Source organism: Protopterus annectens, chromosome 4.part0 (assembly GCF_019279795.1).
Source record: "Protopterus annectens isolate FY-2018-M chromosome 4.part0, PAN1.0, whole genome shotgun sequence".
NCBI lineage: Eukaryota > Metazoa > Chordata > Ceratodontiformes > Protopteridae > Protopterus > Protopterus annectens.
In genome coordinates this window covers 221,616,245-221,641,826 of record NC_056733.1, presented here as the reverse complement: position 1 = coordinate 221,641,826, position 25,582 = coordinate 221,616,245, and the positions used below count along the sequence as shown (strand labels likewise).

Sequence of the window (25,582 nt, the reverse complement as noted above, 5' to 3'; positions counted from 1 at the left end):
AGCCACAACACAAAGTAACATACACTAAAGCCCCTAATCAACACACTTACATACTTACCTGAAACTTACACCTATCCATTCACACACCGCAACACCAGAAGCGCTATTTCAAAATCTTCGAATTTGGGATTTTGAATTTCGTGCTTCCTGGGTTTCGTGATTTAAAGCTTTCGGCTATAGAATTTCGAAATACTGAAATTTGGGATTTCAGTATTTCGAGATTCTATAGTGAACCCCTCTCAACACTGAGTGCATATCTTAGGATGTTGTTATTGATGAGGTAGTTAGCAGGAACATCACTCAGAGAAAGGGATGATCCCTTTTTTTACATTGAGTTTAAGGCCATGACTTTGGCACCAGTCATTGGTTTGTGTAAGTCCCTCTTGTAGGATGTTGACATCATTTGGGGATTCTATGACCGCTCCCATTTTGCAGTCATCAGGAAACTTTGTCAGCCACAGACTTTTAATTTTAGCTTGCACTTCGAAGAAATAGATTCCAAACAGTAGAGTTCCCAGGACTGATCCCTGTGGAACACCACTGGTTACAGGTCTGCTCTTGGAGACAGAACCCATACAGGTCAAAACAGGGGAAACCATCAGTGAGCTACTGTTGCAGTACTCTTGAAAGAAGGGAGAGTAAAAGGCTCAAAAAACAGAATGGGATGTGGAAGGCTGAGAACAGCCCTCAACAAACCCACATAAAATGGTTTCAGTAAAACCTGCTGTGGCCCTAGAAAACATATCCAACTTATTATGCTTAGTTTTACTCTAGAAGAAGAAAAAGAACAAGAACATAAATTGGACATTTGTGCTAGTTTAAATTCAAGTTCCACATTTCTTAAATTTAATTTATAGAAGGTGAGAAGAGACAAAATGTTAATTTTTGGATTTACGTTTGGAATGGAATTCTACACTAAACAGATTTAAAAGTAGAATTTTCAGAATAAAAAATGGATTTCTCCAGTGGATACTTGCATCAATGCAGTAATCACCCGAGTTTTATAAAAAGTAATATACCAAGGGGACAATTTATCAGCGCCTCACTTGTGGTCAGTAATGACCATTTTTTTTGATGAAATGCAATTTATTTATAGTTTATTTTATAGGGGTTATAGAAAAGATTTTTGGAAAAGACTGTGTAGGAAATTATTTCCAAGAGGGAAGGGCAGTTTGGACCTATTCATAAGAAAGGATCTTAGACCAAAACAGCCCGAAGTGGTAACGAATGTGTTGATAGGAAGACACTTGTCCCTAGGTTCCACACAGATGCATCTGTGGATGCTTATGATATCAAAAAAAGTATTACCAGCAAAATAGTCCTTCCAATGTGTATAAGAAAGAGGTTTCCATCAAACAAATGCTAGAAAGGGACCACACGAAAAAGTATCTACCCATTACAAATAAAAGATGGGGTACACATAAAATGCAGGATGTTCAGCATGTAGGTTTATACATAAAAGATCACATCTCCAGTACTATTAAAATCCCATGTAGATACACTAAAATTACACCTACAGTAGCACATGTGTATGTTCAGGATGTTCCAGTTTTTATGTGGGGGTGACAATTAGGAGTCTTAGGGACAGGATTAAAGAACACATCTCTGCTATTAAGATAAAGGACTGCAAAAATGCCTTATACAAGCATTCTCTTACTTTCAGCAATTTTAAGAAGAAGCTTTCCTTTTGTTCTATTACAACAAGTATTATTAGATAAAATAGTTGGGGATTATAAAAACCAGGTGGAGAAAGTAGAAAGCTGATTCTCCCCCCTGGGTTAAATGAAGCAGTTAATATCAAACTTTTTTTTAAGGGATCGTAAGTTGAAAGGTATTTAAATGTTTAATTTTTGATGCGGTTTAGTTTTTATTAATTGACTGACCATAGTTATTGGATGTTTGCACACAATTTTGTATTTATAGACAAGGATTTTAAAAGTTAACTGGTTTTCTGAAGTTTTTTTTTTTTTTTTTTTACACAAGCAGAGATTAAGAAGTTTATTACACTAAAGAAGTTTGGAATTGGTGTCCAACCTCTTGAAGAAGGCACCAGAAGAGGCAAAAGCCCTAGTAGAATGAGCTCTAACCGAAGTAGACAGAGACAATCTATTAAAAGAACAACAAAAAGAAATTGCCTTAGGTATCCAGGAAGAGATGGTCTGCTTAGAAATAGATAAACCCAAAGACCTGGGATGAAGGAAACAAAAAGCTGATCAGACTTATGAATAGTCTTAGTTTTATCCAAATAATACCGGAGCTGTTTGTGCAACCCACGGTATGCAGGACCCTCTCAGTAGCAGACTGAGGAAAAGGGAAAAAAGAAAGGAGTTCTACAAAATAATTTAAGGATAGGTCATTCACCACCTTGGGCATAAAAGAAGGATCAGTACAAACGGACACACTGTCCCTGTGGGACAAAAAGGAAGACTGGCTATAACAGCCTGGAGCTCAGAATCTCTCCGAGCAGAAGTAAGGGGCAGCACAAAAAAAAGGTCTTCCACGTACAAATGTTGCAAAGATGCATAAACTGCAGGCTCAAAAAGAGCCAGAGTCAATTTTTCCAAAACAAAATTAAAGGTCCCAAGGAGGAGGAATATATGTTTTTTTTGGAGGCCTAATATGCAGGATGCCTTCAAGAAATTGTTGGACCTCAAAATGAAAAGTCAAAGGAGAAGTCAAGGGCAGACAAGCAGAAATAGCTGACAAATGGGCCTTCACATAAGAACAGGCCAAGCCAGACTACAGCAACTTACACAAAGAGAGGACCAGAGGAACCCCCACTGAAAAAGGGTCTTGGTTAAAAGCATGGTACCAGACCCAAAACTTCTTCCATTTGGACATACAAGACTTTCTGGTTGAGGATTTTCTTGTCTCCTGTAAAACACTGAACATGTCCTCAGAAAAGTGGTGCCAGAAAGGGATCAAAGCCTATCACCCACAATGTCAGTTGTAGACTGGACACGGAATGGATGAGAGACCCCCTTGTCCTGTGTGAGGAGCTCCAACTGGTGCAGTAACTTGTGATGATTGCCCTAGCCAGATGCATTAAGAGGGGAAACCAGTGCTGTTGCGGCCAAAGGAGAGTCACTAGCAAGATTTTTGGAGATTCCAGCTGAATCTTTTGCAGGACTCTTGGAAGCAGAAGGAGAGGAGGGAAATCATAAAGAAATCTCGCCTTCCATGGAAATGATAGGGCATCCAGTTTCCAGGCCAAATGGCATGGCACTCTGGAGCATAAGAGAAGAATCTTCCTGTTCAGAGGGAAGGCAAAAAGATCTACCTCAGGAATGTCCTCAGGAAGACAGACTGGAGACAAAGCCAAGATTAACGCCTCGTGACAGACCCAAAACCCACAGCCCCTGAAGAGGCATTGTTAGCATCATAGCTAAACTTAATAAAGTGGCGAGCTAGAGAAGCAGAACCTAAAAAAGATAAGGCAGAGGATTTCCCATCAGAATCAGGGAAGTCAGAGATTACCTGACAAGCCTGAGCTACCAAGGCCAGAGCATACCTGGTCATATGGGTCTGGTAATTAATAAATAGTCTTAAAGGCCAAAGTAGAAGCAGTGTAAACTTTCTTGCCAATACTCTCCATTGTCCTGCTATCCTTATCAGAAGGCAAAAGTTTGGAAGGTTTGTCAGAAGAAACTGACACCACAGCAGAATCAGAAGGAGGACATTTAAATAAAAACAGACAATTCTCAGGAACCTTATAGATCTATCAAGTTTCTTATGAGCAGGAGGCTGAGAATCAGGAGACTTGGAGGCAGCAATGAAAGTATTGAACAAGGCGGCCAACACAGGAGGAACTGCCGATGGTTTAGGATTACCCACCTGAAGAAAAGTACAGTTGTGTAAAATCTTACCATGACAGTAGATGTCCTTGCCTTCACTGCTGTAGCATTCATTACCACATGGGATTCCCCGGTGCAGAAGCCCAAACGTCCAGCTAGTCTACCATAAGACTACTTGTTGCTTATTTAGAAAGGTATGCTCCTTGTGTAGCATAGGGCATAAGAGTGACATCCACACCTACCATAAACAGAACTGATTACCCCAGTTGGAAGTCCAGTCCAAGGAACCCAAGAGGTAATCTGCACATCCTGGAAGGCAAGAAACTAGGGGGGTGGAGCAGGGGAGGGAGTACTGCAGCAGTGAAGGCAAGAACATCTACCATTATGTTAATATTTTACACAACTGTACTATGTCCTTGAATATTCATTATCATATGGGAGAATGCCAAAGCTCAAGAGGAAACTGGGAAGGGGGAAGGAGCAGAAGATTCCCCTTAAAAGCCATGAAGAACGGCTCTAGCAAAACCAGCCCTGGCTCTAGAGATACCATCTAACTTGTAGTGCTTGATAAAAGTATGCACAGAAGTCTAGGTAGCTGCTTCAAGAACAGAGTTAGTATCCAAGCCCTTGAAAAAATCACCAAAAGAAACCACAACTCTAGTAGAATGAGCCTTAACTGTAGAAGGAGGGCTCTTGCCATTAAAAATGTAATAAAAGGAAATAGCCTTAGAAATCCAAGAAGAAATAACTTGCTTGGATACAGCAAGTCACAAAGATCCAGGATGAAAAGAAACAAATAATTGATTATTTGGATAGGACTAAGACTATTAGAAAATCTAAACATTGAGTTGCCTATGCATGTCCAATGTATGCAGCACCCTCTCACTGTCATCTTGTGGAGAGAGGAAAAAAGTAGGCAGATTAATAGACTGGTTAAGTGAAAGCTCATTAACCACCTTAGGCATAAAAGAAGGGTTAGTGCACAAGGACACTGCCCTCATGAAAGATCAATAAAGGAGGACAAACCATAAGGGCCTGCAACTCAAGACACCCATCTGGCAGAAGTAGAAGTAAGAGCTAACAAAAGAACAGTCTTCCAGGAACAATGATGCAAGGAGGCTGAAGCAGCACTCTCAATAGGAGCCCGAGTCAAATTCTCCAAAACAAACTTCAGATTTCGGGGGGGGGGGGTGGCAGGCTTCCTGGGAGGTCTATTAAGGATGCCTTTAAGAAATTGTTTTACCTCAAATCTACAAGCTAGAGGAGGAAAAAAGGGCAAACAAGCAGAGACAGCTGATAACTGGGCTTTTGCGAGAGAGACACCAAACAGAAAACCTCTTCCATTTGGATAGGATTTCCTAGTAGTAGGTTTCCTGGCCTCCTGCAGGACATGCAGCATATAGTCTGAAAACAGAGGTCTACAAGGAATCAAAATCCTATCACCAACAGTGTCAGTTGAAGTGTGGACAGGTGGGGGTGGATGAGAGAGCCCTTGTCTTGTGTGAGTAGATCCACTCTGTGAGGTAACTTGTGATGATTGCCCTTGGCTAGATGCAGAAGTACAGGGAACCAGTGATGTTGCAGCCAAAAGGGAGTCAACAACAAGATTTTGGGAGCATCCTGTTGAACTAACAGGACTTCCAGAATGAGAGGAAGGGAATGGAATGCATAAAGAAATATCCCTTTCCAAGAAAATGAAAGGGTGTCCATTTTCCATAGCAGAGGAACTGGAACTCTGGTACAAAATAGAAGAAGTTGTCTGTTCAGAGGAGAGGCTAAGAGATCTCCTTATGGAGTACCCCACTGCTGGATAATGTCCAGAAACATGTCCCTGTGAAGCATCCATTCATGGGACTGAGTTAAGGACCTGCTCAGAGTGTCTGCCACAAAGTTTTGACCTGAAGGGATATAAAACTATCTGAAGAGTCACTTGATACCCGACAGCAAGATCCAATATCAGAAGTGCCAACTGACAAAGACGACGAGATCTCGCTCCTCCCTGTTTGTTGACATACCACAGTAATGTGGTATTGTCTGTGAAAACCTTGAGAGACCCTGGAGAGAAAAAGAGGATGAAAGGCCTGAAGAGCCAGCAGAAGAGCTCTCATCTGTGACACTGATGTGCTCCTACTGCTGACAAGGGGACCACCCCCCTTGTACCTTCCGGGAGCCAAATTGTGCCCCCCATCTCATGTCTGAAGTGTCTGTGAACAATTCCTGAGAGGGAAGAGGGAGATAAAAAGGAATCCCTGATTAAGAGACAATTGCTGAATCCACCAGTGAAGTTCCTGTTTGAGACGAGAAAGAAGAGGAACCACAAAATCTAGAGGATGTGCATGTTGGAGCCACAATGATTTCAGAAACCAGTGAAACTTTCTCATTTGAAGTTTGGCCAGAAGGAGCATTGGAATGGTGGATGCCATGAAACCCAGAGCTCGCAAAAACTCCCTGGTGGTAATGGAAGTCAGTGGAAGAAGAGTGCGAAAGAATGAAATGAGAGTTAATGTCTTTGGAGGCGGCAGGGAAGCAAGCACTGACACCATCCGAATCCTGCAACCCAGAAAAACATGATCTGGAGAAGGAGTCAGAGAAGACTTTTTGAAATTTATAGTGAACCCCAGGCTCTGAAGAAGGGAAACAGCAAAATGAAGATTTTGCAAAAGGGTCTCTGGAGAGGATGCCTGAATCAACAGATCATCTAAGTAAGGAAATATCTGGATCCCTCAAAGCTTGCAAAAGCAATCATAGGAGCAAGGCATTTGGTGAAAAAAGGGCAAAGCAGAGAAATTAAAATGTCAGAAAGTAACACAGAAATGCAAAAGCTTCCTGTAAAGTGGATGGATAGGAAACAGAACCTGAAGGGACAACATCCGAAAGGAAGGCATTTTTAGAAAAGTATTTAGATGCGAGAGGTCTAGAATAGGTCTACAAGTGCCTTCTTTTCTGGGCATAGTCTGGAGTAGAACCCTTTCCCACTTTGTGACATTGGCACCTCCTTAATAGTACCCTGAGTAAAGAGATTTTGATGAACCTCTGAGAAAAAGGGGCGGTGTTCCCAAGGAGGCGGAGGAATGCCCATAAAAGGAGGATGGAATTTCCACACCATGAAGTACCCCTAACAAATGATCGAAAGAACCCAAGACTCCTGAGTAATTTGAAGCAAAACAGGAAAAGAAAGGTGAAGAGAAAAAGGAATGTGGCTGGAAAGAGAGGGATAGTCACACACCACCTGGTCCGACTGGAAAGGAAGGCTTCAGAGTCCCTGAAAACTGAGTAGCCTTAGCAGGAGGAGCCCGTTTGACACTCTTCCTACCTTTAGTAGAAGGGTGGGACTGCCTATGAATAAAGGCAGGCTTAGAGGGGTAATTTCTCTGAAATTTAGGAACAGGAGAAACAAACACATGTTTAAGCTCATGTAAGACCTTACCCTTATCCTGAAGGGACTTAAACAGCAGCAGCTTCCCCAAACAAAAGTTTGGGATCCAGAAGAGCATCCATCAGCTTAGTTTTAACATCGTCAGATAGAGGCTGAAGCCTAAGCTAAGAATACCTCCTCATTATTGAGCCAAAAACAGCAGCCTTAGAAAAGGCATCTGCTGCATCTTAACTACATTTAATAGAACTTGACAGAACAGAAGTTTTACACACAGAGTCTGGAAAATCAGAAAGGGGTTGACAGGCCTGAGGAAGAAGAGCCAACACAAACCTAGACATATGTGTCTGATAATTAATAGTCCTAAAAGCTAGAGCAGCAGAAGTGTAAACCTTCTTACCCAACCTTTCCATAATTCTGCTATCTTTGTCAGAAGACGTTAACTTGAGTGAATGAAACAAGTGACACAGCTTAACAGAAGCCACAGACACTACAGAGAGGTCAGCAGCAGAACATTTATATAGGAAAGAACAACCCTCAGGCACCCTATAAAACCTGTCAGGTTTCTTGGGAGCAGGGGGCAAAGAATCAGGTGCATGAGAAGCATTGGAAAAAGTATCCAGCAAAGCACCCAAAACAGGAGGAATAGCCACAGGTTTAGGAGGTTCCAACTGCAGCAACTCATAGTACCGCTTATGAATATCAGAGACCTGAGCATAATGCCACTTTAAAAAAAAAAATCCATCATCCTAGACAATGTGTCTCCAAAGGAAATTGTGTCAAAAAGAACATCTGGGCTAATATTTTCCTCCTCATCTGACTCAAAATCCAAAGGAGAAGGAATCAGAGTATAATAAATCAGGTTATCAGAATCTGAATCCTCAGAAGAATCCTGTTCTCTAGGCCTTTTAAGGGGAATAGAAGACCAAGAAAGAGCAGGAACCGAAACCCCCTTGAGGAAGTTTTATTTTAATTTATTTATTTTACTATTTATTTTTTTACTTTAAGGATCTTAAAGCAATACATAGCCCCTGAGTGAAGGCCTGCCACTCACTTTGTGAATCCGTAGGAACAGAAGAAACGTGTAATTTTTTTATTTTTTTTTTAAAGGAACTTCCCCTCCAAAAAACTGAGAAAGCTCAGACCCAGGACAGCAGTCAAGAACAGCAGTGGGAACTTGCTCTCCAACTAAAGACTGAAGAACTCCCCTACACCCCTCAGAAGAAATCAACCATGGTTCTCCCTGAACGTCCGAGATGGACACCTGCAAAGCCTCTCTGGATGTGTTGCCAGCCGGACCCCCACTGGCCTCCGAAATGGTTGTGGTAGAGTAATATGACAACACAGCCTGGCAAGCCTCCAGGTTTGTAATAACCTTGGGAGAAACATCTGGCAGAGGCCGGACAGTGGAAGATTATGGTCCTTCCAATGCATCTGGCAAAAAGCTTAACACGCTGGTTCTCAAGATACAAGGAAAGGGAAGAAAGTTTACTGTGAAGGGTTTTCGGAATAAACACCTGACAAACAGAACAAGACATATGATCACGAGAGGCTCCTAAGTAAAAATGACATTTATTGTGGCGGTCTTTATGGAAATCTGTCTCCCAAACTAGCATTTATCCTTCCTGGATGACATTAACCTCAAGGAGTACTAAAAAAGAAACCCCAACAGGGCACTTAACTGCAAAGAAGTCAGCAAGCAGGTGTGGGTAGTCCCTAGAAAATGAAAATATGTTCAACTGGCAGAAGCAGATGCAGGAAAACAGACTTGACGCTGAAAAGATATGTTCAGAACTGGCAGCAAAAAGTTCTGTTTATGGTAGGTCTGAACATCACCTTTATGCCCTATGCTACCTAAGGAGTATTTAGATGACGCTCGGCGTGCCTTTTAAAATAAGCAACATGTAACCTTTGGTAGACTGGCTGGACATTTGGGCTTATGCAGCAGGGAATCCCATACAGTAATGAATACTGCAGCAATGAATGTAAGGATCTCTCATAATATCTTCTCTGAACATCTGACACTTGAGAAGACTCCCACTTCAAGAATTCCATCATCCTAACAATTGTACACCCAAAGGACAAAGGAGGAGTGGGTGGGAGGTTGGCATAACAGTTACGGTATTCCCTTTACAGACACAAGGTACAGGGCTTGATTCTCACATGGGGCAATTGGCTAGGCTTAAAATGGCCCAGAAGGGCAGTTTGCCTAGTGCTAATCTATGAACCTGTGAAGAGAGGCTTTAGAGCCATTAAGGCAGAGAATAAGCCCTGAGTAAACTCTTACCATTCCCTTTGAGGAACCACAGGCAAGGTGAACCATGCTTCAGTTTTTCTTGTTTCTTAGAAGGAACGTCAGTCCTAACAAATATCGGAGGTTCTGACCCTTAGCAAGACCCAAGAAGCGAACCTGGAACTTCCTCCCTGACCAATATCTGCAGAATCCCTCTACGTCACTCCAAGATAATCAACCTTGGTTCCTCCTTGACATTCGGAGCAAATGCCTGCAAAGCCTCAGGGGACATGCAAAAAGAAAGATCCATACTGGCCTCCAGTGGGATTGTGGCACAGGAATCCATTGAAAGCACTGAACAACCTACAAGAGCTGTTACCTGCTTCTAGAGGGACGTCCGGTATAGGCTGGACATCCAAAGAATCTGGCGGAGACTTCTTGACCTTCTTCTTACCAAGTGGGAGTATCTGGGAATTAAAGGATTCTGCCATGGTACCCTGGGCTAACTGTCTAAGCTGTTGGTTTTCAAGACAAATGGCCAGGGAAGACAAATGGTTTTGAAGTGTCTTCGGCACAAATATCTTACATATACTACAAAAGGTATGGTTAAGGGAAGTTCCCCCCCCAAAAAAATAAATAAATAAATAAATTTAAAAAAAAGACACAGATCATGATGATTCTTATGGGGAATCTGGCTCCCAAACCGATTCCCCTGTTGGATGACGCGAGCTCTAGGTAGTGATAAAAAGTACAAAACCAAAGAAGAAAGGTACTAAAAAGATAAAATAAAAAGAATATAACCCCAACAGGGCACTTATCTGGTGTTCTAAGAGGTCAGAACAGCAACCAAACATTCAAAATAAACTGGCAATAATGGTGTTCAAACTGGTGGCAAAAGAAGTTCTGGGTAGTTGCATCTGTACGACACATTTATGCCCTACGTTTTGTGCAAGGAGGACATGCAGTGCAAACAAGATCCTCTTCAAGCTTTTCAATACTGGTCAAGCGATGTGCTGCCCGGGACGGGACATCTCTTCTTTCAAGAATACTGCAACAGTGATATAGAAGGACATCAATACTGATCTCCTACATGTTGGGCATGCAGAACAGAGCACTCTGGAAGAACAATAGAATAGTGGATAGTGATATGGGAAGAACATAATTCCTACAGGACAGCACAGAGCAAGCTAAGAAAGACATTTCACAATACACACGCTACAATTTGCTCCGAGATTATAGGCTAAAGACAGGAGTGTGCTGGCTTGTGGATGATAAAATAACTAGAAAGAAGGGACAGAACAGGAGGCAGGAGAGACAGGGACACAGGTCAGAAGTAGCCAGAAGAGTACAGCCACATGGGACAGCAGACAGGATGAGATCAGAAAATGCTGAAAGCACACAGGCAGGGATGGAGGGATATGGGTAGAGGTACATACAAGATTACAAATAAAGAGGGTACAGCAGAAGGGACACACACCAGATGTAGGCAGCATAACTGTGAAGAGGAAGCAAAGATGCTAGTGACCAAGCAAGGCACAACAGGTTCCCTGACCCAAGCTAGTGCAAAACTGGAGGAGTTTTCAGCTCCTCAACTCCAGTTTCCTGTTATGCAACTCACTGCTTACTGTTCACCATAAGGAATCACTCTCAACATAATTTCTGTGTGCCAGCAGCAATTTTTTTCTTTTTTTTGGGGGGGGGGTCATTCTTCTCTCCACCATTGTGCACCAATGGAGTTAGCACATTTAAGCAAGGGGCTGAGGTCTTGTAACCTTGTTTGTTTTATCTGGTTGAAGTTTCAAATGTTTTTGTCTCGACACAGCATTTATTTATATACAATTTGGTAACCAGTTAAGTGGACCAGTCTACTGACCCTTTTCAGCCACGTCCCAAGTCGCAAGATATCATATAAGTTTTTGGAGAGTACAGCATTAATCAAGTAAGAACATCAGAATAAAAAATTACAATAAACTAAGATGACAGCTGTTAGAATCACAGGTAGTAATAGAGAATTCCATGTACAAATGGTAACACACAAGTTAATCTCAAATACAAATGATAATAAAACATACAATTTATGTTATATAATTTACATTGTGTGCATCTAAAAGGAAACTTTTTTTCATGAATTGCTGAGTCTATGACAGATGTTTTTAGCCAGTGTCCAGAAAGCAGGTGCACATAGAGTAGTTCGGTCTACTCTACTTGCACTCTTCTGTTTATCAGAGGGACAGATGGAAGGAAGCAGACAGGGGCATAGCCAAAGGGGAGAAAGAAGGAACAGGTAGGTAAAACAGGTGGACAGGAGGAGTAATATAGGGACAGAGTAGCAGGAAGGCACAGCACAGGGAATTGCAAGGGGCAGCTAGGAGCAGAAGGGGTACTTGTACAGAAGGACTTCATTACTATGCGTAATGGGGGGTAAGAAAAAAAGAAAGTAAGCCATTTTAGAGGGGGAAATCAATACAAGGAAGTTCAGTGGAATGAGATTAGGAACAGCAGAAGGAGAATGAGGAGGGAATAAGTAAAAGGACTGAGCTCCATGAGTGGACATCTTGAGAAAGCCTTGTAGCAGAAAATACAGCGAGGATGGCTGCAGGGATGCAAATGGAGAGGTAGCGAAAATGGGGAAAAATAACACAGCAGGGAGGAACTAATGAACACACACACAGAGCAGGGGTTTTGTGACTGAAAACAATCACCAAGGGGATTAGGAGTGCTGGCAAGGGATAAAAAAATGTTAGCAGGGTACAGTAAAAGTGGTGCAATGGCTTAGAACTAGTAAGAAATGAAAGGAGATGGCCAAGGTGATTAACAACAGGAAATTACCAAGGTGGTTAACAAGAGGAAACCATGTATGCATATTGTGATGTACACAGGCAGCAATGACCTAACAGAAGAGATGGCTGAGGTGGTTGTAAAGAGGGATAGGGCAGAGACAGAGAGACTTCACCACATCAGGTACTGAAGGTACCATTCTCAGAAGTGTTGTTGGTGGCATAATCAAGTACACTAGGAGGATCAGGGAGTGTGACCAGCTGTGGGCAAGGAAAAACAGCTCAAGGCTGGGAGAAGGATGGGGAGACCCAGCAGACATACCAGCTCTAATGGCAGGGACAAGTTCTACCTTATTCCAGCAGAGTCAGCAGTGCTTAACCCAGACACAGAAAAGGTATGCTTCCATGATTGCACCATTAAACTAAGAAAAAAGATGGAAAAGGCATTACAGAAACAAAAAAGGGGCATAAGTACATAGCCAATTGTCACTGGGAGAAAAAGGACACAAAAGACAGCACAGGAATAAACACAGTGAGTTAGAGCATGACTGGGTATGTATCCGAAGATGGAGATGGAGATACGCAACCACAGATGCACGGCAGGAAGGTGGACAGTGCAGGTACAACAGAAACATGGGCCTACAGCAACAGGGGATGTGTCAAGGGAGGTGCAAGAGTATAAGTTTTTAAGGAATGACACAAGAACAGAATGAAGTGGAACTAGTGAATAAGGGAGAAAGGTCATTAAATGTAAAGCTAAAAGGAGAATAACGGCCCATGAAGAAGAAAAACAAATAAACATTCTGGAGAGAGGCACAACATCTGTCCCTCCTCTAAAAACACATTATAACATTGTGGACTGCATTAGAACAGTTAACATAAGACTTGTGTTCAAATTCTAAACCATATCAATCACTTTTCCTGCTTTAAAGCATGGAAAAAAAAATCACATCAGTGGATGTTGGGTAGTACACTAACAGTCACTCTTGAAATAAAACTATACACACACACAACGTGTACTGGGACACATCTGCAAATAAGCATGCTTAATGAACATGTTAACTGCAAGAGCACTGCGGCTGATACAGCAAGATGCTGACCTGGCTGATAAACTGCTTTCCTGGTTATCCATTAGTCTCAGGTATGCAACTGTCTTGCGCATTTTTTTTTTTTTTGTTACATGAAACGCACATCTTACAACTGCAGTAGCATACGGCCCAAGTTCTGAGCAGGAGGTATATAGCAGCAAGCCCCAGTGCAAAAAGACTTGGGCTCAACATCATAAGACTCGCTTTCTGCTTCAGTGTCACTCCCTTCAAACATATGAACAGAAAAGTACTCACTTAAGCCATGTGAAAACTAGTCATCACCCCATCTCTGGCAAGAGAGGACCACAAGAGGTCAGAGCTTCAGTAAGCTGTGAGAGAGTACAAAATATCAAGCTCTATACAGTACATAACATGCTGAGGTCTATGGGAGTATGACAAAATCACAAAAAGTGAATGACAGTATGTTTCAAAATTAAGCAGTAAATCTCTCACAGTTAGCAAAGCCTTAAGGTTGATGCACACATGCACTGCCCCCAATAAACACTTCATGTTGCAGTGCCATAATTTGTAACAATAACATGGTTATTATAACACCAAATGCTTAGCAAAGTGCAGCAAAAAAAGTGTGGGAAAAATAACAAAAGCATATCCTCGCAGAGTGTCAGGAACTTGAAAAAAATCAAAAGGCAAGTAACCTTCTATTCTGAAGTGAAACCCTATGCTTACCTTAACAAAATACAACAAAGGGGGGGACTATGCCCCTCTTATGTGCTCATTCTCAATTCCCTTGGCTGCTTACTTCTTAAGTTTTTCACCTACGGAGACTTTCCTGCTGAACATTGCTGAGTCTGCACTGTCACCAACAAGGACAGATAGCAAATCATACAAACAGACAAACGAGAGGGGAAAAAAGTGCACCATCAACACATTTCAGTAGAGCTAAAAAAGCGTGCACTCAGCAGGGCCGTGACCATTCTCCCCAATTAAATGCAGGGCAGCTGTGTGTGCAGAATGAGCGTTGCCTGACATTCCTTTCATTCCTGAGTGAACGTCTAGAAATGCAATGCTCTGTAAACATGCCGACGTCACTCCCAATAATGAAACCTGACCAGCACTTCGCATCCACCAGCGAAAACAACAACAAAAAAGCCAAAGCAAATGAAACCAGACTGGGAAAAAGGCTCAGAGTCACTGTGTGTAACATTAACTAGTGACAGTTTACTGCACAGAGGTTATGAATGCACAGCCCAAAGCTTAAAGTTAAAGCATTTGTACTAGTCATGTCTACTTCTAACAAGGAAGTGAACAGAACCTTCAGCAAGATATACTTAGAAACGGCTACAAAAAACATTCTTCATATCTTTTCCATGGAAACAAGACAGAAATCCAGTGAATAATACATCCAAAAGCAATGGGTGAGGAATGTACAATTTGTTCACAATGCTACAGAAATGCCTAGACAATGAAAAAGCCTGGAAAGTCATGAACCCATACATAGCACAGAAGGATCCCATCTCAAGCAACCTCATATACAATACAAAATGCGAGCATAACCCTAGTCTACTGATAGGCTAAATGTAGTTAATGACAGTACAGATTTTTAATTCTGTCATACTGACCAAGCACAAAATGCAGCTATTGCCACAACACAGAGATTCAGCACTGTTTAAGAGAAAACTCCAACAGCCAAGGCTAAATGTAGTCAACGACAGTACAGATTTTTAATTCTGTCATACTGACCAAGCACAAAATGCAGCTATTGCCACAACACAGAGATTCAGCACCGTTTAAGAGAAAACTCCAACAGCCAAGACATCCAGTTTCTTAAAGATGGTTACTGTGTGCAGGAGGTTTCAGCATACCGAAAACTATTTAATGAAAACACAGCAATACAGTGAGTGCACTAAAGTTTTACTACAGCAGCCAAGCAAAACAGCTGTGTATATGCATACATTCTACCCAAGCAGATATCATCAACACACTTGTTCTAAACCGTCTCAAAACTATTCCCCAGCAAACAAATATGAAGCTTTCCTTTCCTAAAGCAACCTTCAAACGCAATTACGAACTATGTCATTCTGCAATGTATTCAATAACCTAAGATTCAAACCAAAGAAATGCATTCTTCTGGGAACTATAGTCACATTTCTTGTAAGATTTACCTAGCCATAACCTGGATATTACTTGCCAACAGTGGAACAATACAGTTTCCTCTGCTTGTTCATCAAGGTTACTTCCGTTTTCTGTATCCTGAGCATGGGGGAACAGAATTACAAGTTTGCTGTGTGTATGAGGGGGATAGTACAGCATGCAAACAGTATCCCAACAAGAATTTTATAACCCAAAAAGGGCAAAGACATTCACTACTGCTTTAAAAAAGACCACATTAGATAAAACACGTCTTGCTACCTAACTTGCGTCTCAAAGACAAATATGCACTCAACAGCAGGCTTAGTCATCTCTCTAAACCATTACATAAAAACAAACAAATGCACTGTTAATCTCGCATAACAGCAACAAAAGTCATGCATTCTAGGAGTCATCAGTCATCCAGTTAAGATACCCTTTTCTTTGTAGTACAGGTGGAATATACTGAGACACTTGCAACAATTCACAAAGTATGTTCTCCTAATGATAGCCTAAAATTATACATTACTGTATGCAACACATACAGTGAAAAAGTAGAACAAAACAACAACCAAGCACAGTGAAAAAAAGGAAGCAGTGAACAGATACAAATACAGCCCTCTCGACCCACTACTGCAAGGCATATTTCTGCTCAGTTCTCTGGAAAAAAAAATAAATAAAGTATTATGCAACAATGAAAACCAAGGCTCAGCAACTGATGGACCATGGGATCAAAGTAACCTTCTCAAGAACTATTTCATCCTTGACAAAAATAAAGCAAGCAGATGCCACCAGACACAGTTTTATCCTCCTTATCACAAGCACTGGAATGTAAGCAAGAGAAATAAAGGCCATGTGGCTGACCCAAAAATCCCTAGGGTTTGTAAGCAAATCCACCTGTATATTCCGAACACCTGTCATATCCAAACTGCTTCTGCAACAGCTGCACCAAATTTGTTACTTTATTTTTTAATGTAAAACATCAAAATAAATGTAATAAACAACCTGCACCACTTTAGCTGCTCAGTCTTCTTTTTCACTATAGTGTGACATTGAAACTGATTGACAGTTCAGTTCAAAAGGCTTAAATCAAACAAGTAGTAATTAAAATGCCATGTTTTTATTCATCTAACAAGCAACAGTAAAGTGCAAGTGTACAATGTTTCAAGTCAAAATTAGGTTCCTTCATATCTTCTCTCAAGTTTGCTAGCAATGACCCTCCCACCCCACCAAAGCTTTAAGCTGCACCAGTGGCAACTCTGCATACAGCTTAACACCATAACATGCTCTTAGCCCAAAGGCTCTCGTCCGGACTAATGGAAAACAGAGTCACAATTTACTTCCAAATTCAAGTTCAAATGCTGCTTTATACAAAAGGGAACCGACTCACTTCCATCCAAGGACAGACTACAGAACATGTTCACTTTAATGTGTCCTTCGATTGGCTTACTTCATATAAAATCTCAAAGCAGCCATAGCTGTCACCAGTACTGCACTGCCTGCCTACTGAATCCTTCCTAACAGCACATCAGTGGTATCCATTACCCATAAATGACCAAATTCTGTGATTCAATGTTCTTCCACATCATACCTCCCAACATGTAACCTCATAAACTGTTTGCCAATATTACCAGTCTGGGATAAATGACTAAGCCAGACTACACTTCCACTAGTGCTTGCCCAGCTAATTCACAATGAAAAGTGGCCTGATGGTAATATCAATTTCCTAATACAAATATGAAAAAAAATCTTTGCTTCCCATACCTGTAACTTTCATTAAAAGTCGGTACAAAATTGTATACTTGAAAAACCTCTGTCCCCATCAAAAAAGCATTAATTTCCTAATACAAATATGAAAAAAAATCTTTGCTTCCCATACCTGTAACTTTCATTAAAAGTCGGTATTAAATTGTATACTTGAAAAACCTCTGTCCCCATCAAAAAAGCACTGATCTCCTCTTACATTCCCCACAACACTTCCCTCTCAGTGTATCAATACATCCTTCATTTTTCCACTACCCCTCCTTCCATCATACCTTTACTCCATAATATCCCCCCTTCTTTATGTTATGCCCCTCTAGCTCTCTGTTCATTTTCCAATACCTGCTTTACTCTACAGAACAGCACAGGAAGGGAGGACCTATCTCAGCAAGTAAAACTCAAAGCACAGAGCTAATTATGGCTGGGATTTTAACCACTCAGAGGATAAAAAGTATACACAGATACACACAATTTAGGAAAATAGGCAATTCTCTTATTAACATCTTTGCATGTAGAAGGAATTACAAGACCCCGTATAAAATCCGCATGGATATAGGGAGTGTGACAGCCGTGCCCTGGCCCAGCAGTCAAGGAGCCCCAATCCTCACCACTAACACCAGGGAGGTTGCCTCAGAGAAGAGGGAAAAGGATAACTAATACACACAGTAAAAGTACAATTTCCCTTAAGTGCACACAGAGATCACAGTCAGTCTGGGACTGGTTGCTCCCTTGCTCACCAGGTCCTCAATAAGACTCTCCACTGGCACAGCTATAGGGTCTAGGTCTCAGCCTAGCTGGGCAAGCTAAAACCTCCAGTACCCTCTCTGTCCAACCAGTGCTTCATGTCCCTGCCCAAGTAGCTGACACAACACGCACACACTTTGAGATAAGTATTTATACAATTTCACAGACACTCCTGGGAAAGGCTGACACAGATTCTCCAGCTGTGCCACTTTACCCAGACCATACGGTAGTAATCCCTGCCACCACCCAGCCCAATAATATCAGCTACTAAAAGGCCCTTAAAAGGATGTCCAATTATTACTGTGCAATATTATAATCCAACGGTAATATGACTAATCAGTCAAGGCTTATTGGAAGGGCTTAGACAGTAAACTCTTTAAATATATAATGTACTCTAAAGCATAATTTATCTCTACATAAACCAGCCACAGGTAGAAGGTTTTAAAAATAATTTAATAATAAATAATTAAAACACAAGACAAAACTACTACACCACAGAGATATCTAAGAGTTCAGAGATCACACAGAAACTTAAAATAATACAGTAGGACAGGTCTGATTTCAAAGAAAAATACCCAATTAATCTTTACTAGCTTTAACTATTCCTACAAGAAATCACAGTGCTAAAACTTACATGTGAGCATAAGGCAGAGTGTTGATAAGTTGGATATCAATATCAAAATGTTCCCAGTCTCACACTGAACAATAGTTTTTAAACACTAACCAACAGCTCTGCTGAGGCCCTCCCAAATTACATCATTTTGACACTTAGACGCACTGGAGCCTACTTGTAAAATATGAATGGGTCACAACATGCTTCACTGGGCCAGTAGAGTGCAATGATGTCACATATTTTGCAGTTCCACATTTCACAGTATTCTTTCACACTCAAGAAAACATGCCTGTATTTTACATTTATTTACAAATGCCAGAATTATATATCAAATTCTAGTTGACTAGGCTGGCAGCCTTTGCCCATCTCTCCCCAATCGTCACAGGGAGGATAGGCAAATTCCACAAAGAAGGCACTCCAGCAAGGAGCAGAAGTACAGAATCATTTACTATAAAGCAGTGATGCACATCACTACAACCATATAACAGCTCTCCATTTCCTTATCTAATACACCTCTACTCTCTTTCCTCCTAATCTAATATGCTCTGATCACAAACTAACCCTTATATGACCTACCAAATTCCTCTGTTGCTATGTTGACCACTCACATTAATGTTTCTACGCCATACTTTTATATGCATTTACTTGCTCTGTCTTCTTTACGTATGGGATGAATTCCATGTTATGTGGTGGAACTGTCCAGATGTTCATTAACGCTATACTAGCTATTGCCCAATCTGATAAGTACTCTACTTCCCTTTGTTTTTTTATTCTGTATCAAATATCGTGGTCTCCAAGCATTACCAAAAAACAGACTCATCTGTAACTAGCATGTTTATTTAGTTATAAAAATGAAAATACACTTACTAATATATAAAAAGTAATTTCCCACACAGCAGCAAGGGCAGGAAGTGTGTCGCACATTTAGCAATTCTATTACAGTGTGAAACATCCTATGAGATATGTGTACGCACACACTTTATGTACAAGGACGTGTGTATCCATGAATGTACTTTTTAATTATATTTACTAATAAAGCTCATCTTGAAATTTCTGTATTCATATATTTTACTGCCTTTTGCTTGATTTTTTTTACACTGTGAGTAATTTAATCCACTGCAGCCTCGTCAATTCTATTCTGTTCTAGCTTGTACATGTCTACAACTTAGACCTTTTTCGGCACAACCTAAGGAGCAATTCACAATTCTCCAAAGAAATCAAAAAACAAATACACAACACACATTTTATGAGTGAGTACACATACATACACACACACACAGGTGTGTGTGTCTGTGTACATACAGTGTAACAAAATACACTACTAAACATATTCACGTACCCTATTTTTACACAAAAGCACATACACATATCTATATGTGCACATACACTCAAATATTTACGTATACATTAACATACAAAGATCTTCTGCTCACTGCTAACAAAATAATATGAATACATTAAAAAAAAAACAAGGAACAGTGGGGCCTCAAGGAAACAAAATGCATCTCAATGAAAAGAAGGAAAATAGCAAATTATTAACCTACAAAATGCAGCATACACTAAGCTGTGCAGATATAAACAAGACATTGGATAGGTATAGCATTTATATCCGTCCTCTATGTTTCAGTTTCAGTTTAGGTACACAGCAGACAAACAGCCTGGAGTGCATCACTGTAGCAAATGCACTTTCCATGTTACGGTATGCGTAACAAGCAAAGAGAAACCAGCTGTTATTACTTTCTATATGGCACCACTTTGTACTTACAAACAGAAAAAAACGTAACCCTCCCTCAGTGTATACATGTTTCATACTTACATGCCAACGCTTAATGCATGCACTGTTTAACACATCGACGCTTATTTAAAAGCGAAAACACATTTCCTAAAACAGGAACAAAGGAAACTTCCAAGACCGTATCAAGGGAGGGGGACAAACAAAACATCAGGTTCCAAAACCAGTTACTTGGCTCCTACGAGTGTTGACAGGTAAACACTCTGTGAGGAGCCCAGCTCTCACCACTTCACAGACTAAGCAGTCATGCTGTCTCATGGGGGGTAAGGTACTGGCTGCCCATGTCACCTTCCTAAGCTGATGTGTGAGGGCGTGTATGTAATACCGTTACTTGCAAAGTGATACCACCAAAATAGGTAGCTCCCGATCTGCCACACATTGGCTCATAACACATCTCCTGAACAGCTAGACTATCAACCTCCCCGCTGCCCACCCCTTTGTGTACATGGTATCAGCATGACTCCAGATTCATGATTCAGCAGCTCACCGGCTGCATTCCTACAACACTCGTAGCCACGAGCAGCAACATGAACACACAACCCCTGTATCTACATAGTCAACAGCATTCCCAGTGCAGTACTACCAGCTGCCATGCACCCCCCTAAATGGACATCAACTACACACGGCATCCAGTTGCTACGGGTGTGCGAGGGGCATTAAGGTATGTGACCCGGACCTGATGATTCAGCATGTCTACTGGCCCTTTAATACACAGTGAGTCACACACACAGATAAACAGGGGCGGGGGGAGCATGGTTGCCTTCCTCTCTTTTCACTCACCGGATTCCTGGGCCTGCTGCTCAATCGGTGATCACAGTACCGCCGGCGGTCGCTAGGAAACGCGCTACCCGCTTCTCCCTCCGCTACTCCCCGTCTCGTTCGGCTCAGCCCCGTCGCCGCCGCCGCCGTCACATGATATCTGGTCACGTGGTTTCATTCATGAAGGGCTTACGCAAGTGGGAGCGGATCTTAAAGGGGTAGTGTAAGCAGAGACCGCAACAAAAGTATCCCGCGCTGTCTCACATTTTGTATTCAACAACTACAGTGAGTGGCTTGTAAACTCTGTACCAAAAGTAGCTTCTAAAGAGGTGTTGTGTCCGTCATCCTTTCTTTCATTTAATTTTAATTATGACTGTCAGCTATTGAGAATTTACTAATGTTTATAAAAAAAAATATTTTAAGAGAAATAACATTTTCCCAGATACGCTGTACTACTAATAGTGTTGTATTATAGCTGTCAATGCGATCACCTCCTCTGCTTCATATTTTGCGGTTAATGTAACGTGTTTTTACACACTGATAACACTAGCTATTTATCTATATGTTAATCGGGATAGAGCACATTGATCCACTTGGACCAGTTACATACATCTCAGCCTCTCAGAGCAAGAATTCTGGACAAACCATTTACAGACTCAGGACGGGACCGGAGCACTGACTGGTTAAGGGGCTTGCCCAGAGTTTACTATTAGGCAAATGGCACACTCTCCACTCCAAGGATCTTAAAAATCTTGCATTCTGCTAGTGCTGTCAGTAGAGCAATGCCTCATTACCGAGTTTTCCTTGTACATGCACTTTCACGTTTTTTATTTTTATTATTGTTATTATGTGTGAAGCAGTAAGTGAACTCATCCACAGAAGGACTTTTTTCAAGCTACGACTTGGGTCAAATGAAATAAAAGTACAAATCAAGTATAAGCTGAAAAGCGTCAGTAGACCAGCCTACATACCTGGTCAACAAATAGTACAGTATTTGGAAAAACTTTCAAACTACAGTGCAGATATCCCTCAACCTGCATTCTTCGTTTTTCAGAATTTCAGTAATTTCATTCTTGTATTATACTGCTCTGTTGTATGTTTGATAATTTTAACATTCACATAATTCCCACAACAGTTTAAAATTCATTTTTCTCCTTAGTCCATCTTATCACGTGCCAGTGGGAGGTGCCAGCCTTACTTTTAGCCACCAGTTCTGTGGGAGGTGCAGCTGGTGGTCCTATAGCCTCGCCCCATAACTTTGGTCTCCTTTATATTTCCAGCTGTGGTACTACGTGTACCTAGCAAAACTAATTGGAGAAGAAGCAAACTTGAAAAATAGTGTGGAAAAAACAAACAAATTCATGCTCAGCCCCTACTGTGATTAACATTTTGGGTCAATGGATACCCTAAATATGCTCAAATCTTACGTTTACTTGCCTGAAAAATTGCATCCTGCATTTACAAGAGGATGGGTAAAGTGGGAAATAGCTATATGGTGTAACTGCATTGGAAAAGGCCACAACACTCTAGCCCCAGCCTTTTTACCAATCCCTGACAATCCTAATCTAGTCTATCTCTACCTGATCGCAGCCCCCGACCCTTACCTCCCTCTCTTTTGAGATTTTGTGTCCAAGCTGACCCAGCCTTGGACAAATGGTGACTCGCTTTGGCCAGCTCATTTATTTGCTTATTTATCTGATATTTTTTTACTGGAAAGTCTGAATGGACAAGAGCCTAGGTCAGGGCGAAAAGTTCTAAGCACAGAAGAATTAATTTTTAGAAACATTATTAGATAGTATATTGACAGCCGCGGTGGTGCGGCGGTAGCATTGTCGCCTCACAGCAAGAGGTTCTCCCGTTGGATTCTCGGCTGGAGTGCCTTCTGTATGGAATCTGCAAGTCCTCCCCGCGGTCGAGTGGCCTTCGAAAGACATGCGTAAATGGGCGTGTCTAGTTGGGCGTCGAGCTGGCACCTCGGCACCGTAAAAATCTACTGCTAGTCATTAGCAAACCAGATTTCCGCTGTGGCCACCCCTAACAGGGGAAAAGCCTAAAGAAGAACAATATTTTTTAAATTAACATTTGAGAAACTGCAAAAGAGTAGCACTACAGTTAGCTAAGTACAGAGTGATACATTTTTGAAAAGAACAAAAATATTTCACACAACTTCAGTTTTGATTAGAAAAATGTATATATGTAAAAAGTAATAAAACAGTATGCACAAAGATATTGGCAAGTACTGCTGTGTTATCACTGTTAGTAAATAAAAACATTAAAAAACTGTTTACACTTTTGAACAGAAAATTGAACACAAGTAATACTTTTGAGTAGAAAGTTTTACATCTTGAATATGATATCATAATAAGTAATGTTGCATCAAGTATAAGATATGGGTTAGTCAAGGTAGTATTAAGGGCTGTTGTGTATTAAAGAAACCTAGGCAGGTCAAAAATACTTAGATGAAATGTGAAAGTAGGACAGTAAATGAGGAAGAATAGAGGGGGAGGTGAAATTATCCTGGAGTGTTACATGTACAGATCCTGGACCTAAGGAGAAATTCTTTTAAAGATCGCTTAAAGAAATATCTGACATATAGTAGTCTGATATCCATTTGGATTAAGTTAAAAGCTTTAGCCACACAGTTAGAATAAAGACCCTGTGTAAAAGGAAAAAAACTTCAAAGACCAATGCATGTTAGGTTCAAGCAAGGCACCCTTTATTACTTGCAGCAAGGAGACAAAGCATGTAGGTACAGGATTTGTCTGGCCCTTTGGTGATCAGTATGTTATTCTTATACAGTTCTCTTCATGTCACACAGAAAATGTTACTATTCTATTGCTGACGTAGTTGGACACAGCTTTCTGTATGTTTCACAGAAAATGTTACCAGACTTATTGCTGACATGATCAGATTATTTGCCGTCTTGCAAAAACAGTTCGAGAAAAACAACCTAGCCTTGGGCTTATTTTAGCCCACCTTAACTTTTCAATTCTTCAGTTGTACAGTTCTAATACATGTGTTACATTTTGTCTAGATTCAAGGTACATTTCTAGCTTTGGTACAAGTAATGCTGACTATGGTTTATACTTTCAAGCATCTATTGTTTTCTTTATCAAAGCTTCTAGCAGCTGCATATTTTCTAATGGCATAAGCAGAAATGAAATATCTCTTTGTTAAGTTTCATGACATTAGCAGAAATGAAATGTCTCTTGTTATTTTCTAATAGCTGTGCAGATTCATGCAGTGTGAACAGAATAAATGTATTAACCCTTTTAAACCTCAAATGCACTAAGCATGCATATTACTATTATATATTTTTCTAACATTTCCCCCCTTTAATACTTTTATTCTACTTTCAAGATAAGCATAAACAGTTTTTTCTTCCCCTAACCTCTTCCTGCTCAGGATTTGCAGTTAAGAGATTCATTCAGTTTAAGCTCATGAAAGCATTTTTAGTTTTTTTGGCAATTCTTCAAGTTCAGCATCTTGGTATAAGGTTTCTGAAATTGAAATGTCTACAAAATTTTTAATCAGTCTTTTTATGCAGGGGATGCAGCAGCACACACATACCACCAGCAGGATTATTCCTACACAGATGGCAATCAGAATGTTCATCAGGATGCTGCCCCAACCCCCAAACAATTTCTGGAAAAAGTCCATCAATGGATTTGGTCCTGGTTTGGTCATGGCTGACACCTGCTGAATCACCTCAACATGGTTGTCTATCTCGTGTTTGTGGTCAGGAATATACGAACAGCACTCCTCCTGGATTAAAGTGCATGTACCTCCTCTCGCCACTAGGGTGAAGTCAAGAGTCATGCGATTTTGAAGCACCACTGTTCTCATGGCAGTCAGTTCATCAGTCAGCAATTCTAGGGCAGAAAAGGTTGCATTGCTCATTATTTCGAGAAGCTTAGACAATTTTCTCAGTTCCTAGATTGATTTTGTTACTCCATATGCTGCCAGTACACCTGCCCATGATATAACAGTATCACTCAAGTCCATGTGTGACAATCCATTGTTCCCTAAGCCCACAGCATGATGTTTTTTCCAGCGCTTTGATTTGCCCCACTGGACTGACAGGCTTCTTGATTTCTCGAACATTCCAAATTTTCCCTTGAGGTAAAACTGATGTGTGTCATATGGCCGGAACAAGGTACCCCAAAAAACAACTGCCGGACCAATTCTCTGGTAGTCATTTATATGCTTTTCTACTGCAGATAAAGTAACAATCTTCTACTTTAGTAGTAACTTTACTATACCCTGACTCTGCATGAAACATTTTTTTGTCGATTATGGACAGTTGCTTATAGAGGTCAGCATTATGTTTTACTTCTTCAATTGTCCTATGCATCAGTTTAACAAATGTATCATAGCTTGTGTTGCAATAGGATCTGATGTTATCAGGTTTAGTGTAGCATCTATAGGCAACAGTCACATTGTAATTGCTCCAATCCTCCTTGACTGTATCATTCTTATAAAAACACACAGTTCCCTTCTGTCGAACAGACAAGTGCAATGCTATTTTATCTTGTGATGTGACATGTGATGTATCATGAA

General features: G+C 40.9%; 1 protein-coding gene across 1 annotated transcript in view; it reads right to left on the bottom strand.

Moving 5' to 3' along the window:
- MAFG (MAF bZIP transcription factor G) overlaps positions 1 to 21,160 on the bottom strand; it is a 599,435-nt gene extending 578,275 nt beyond the window's left edge. The window contains exon 1 of the mRNA XM_044068224.1: positions 21,044 to 21,160. The gene's annotated coding sequence lies outside the window, so the exon portion shown is untranslated. The remainder of the gene's footprint in view (positions 1 to 21,043) is intronic.
- Between the last annotated feature and the right edge of the window lie 4,422 nt (positions 21,161 to 25,582).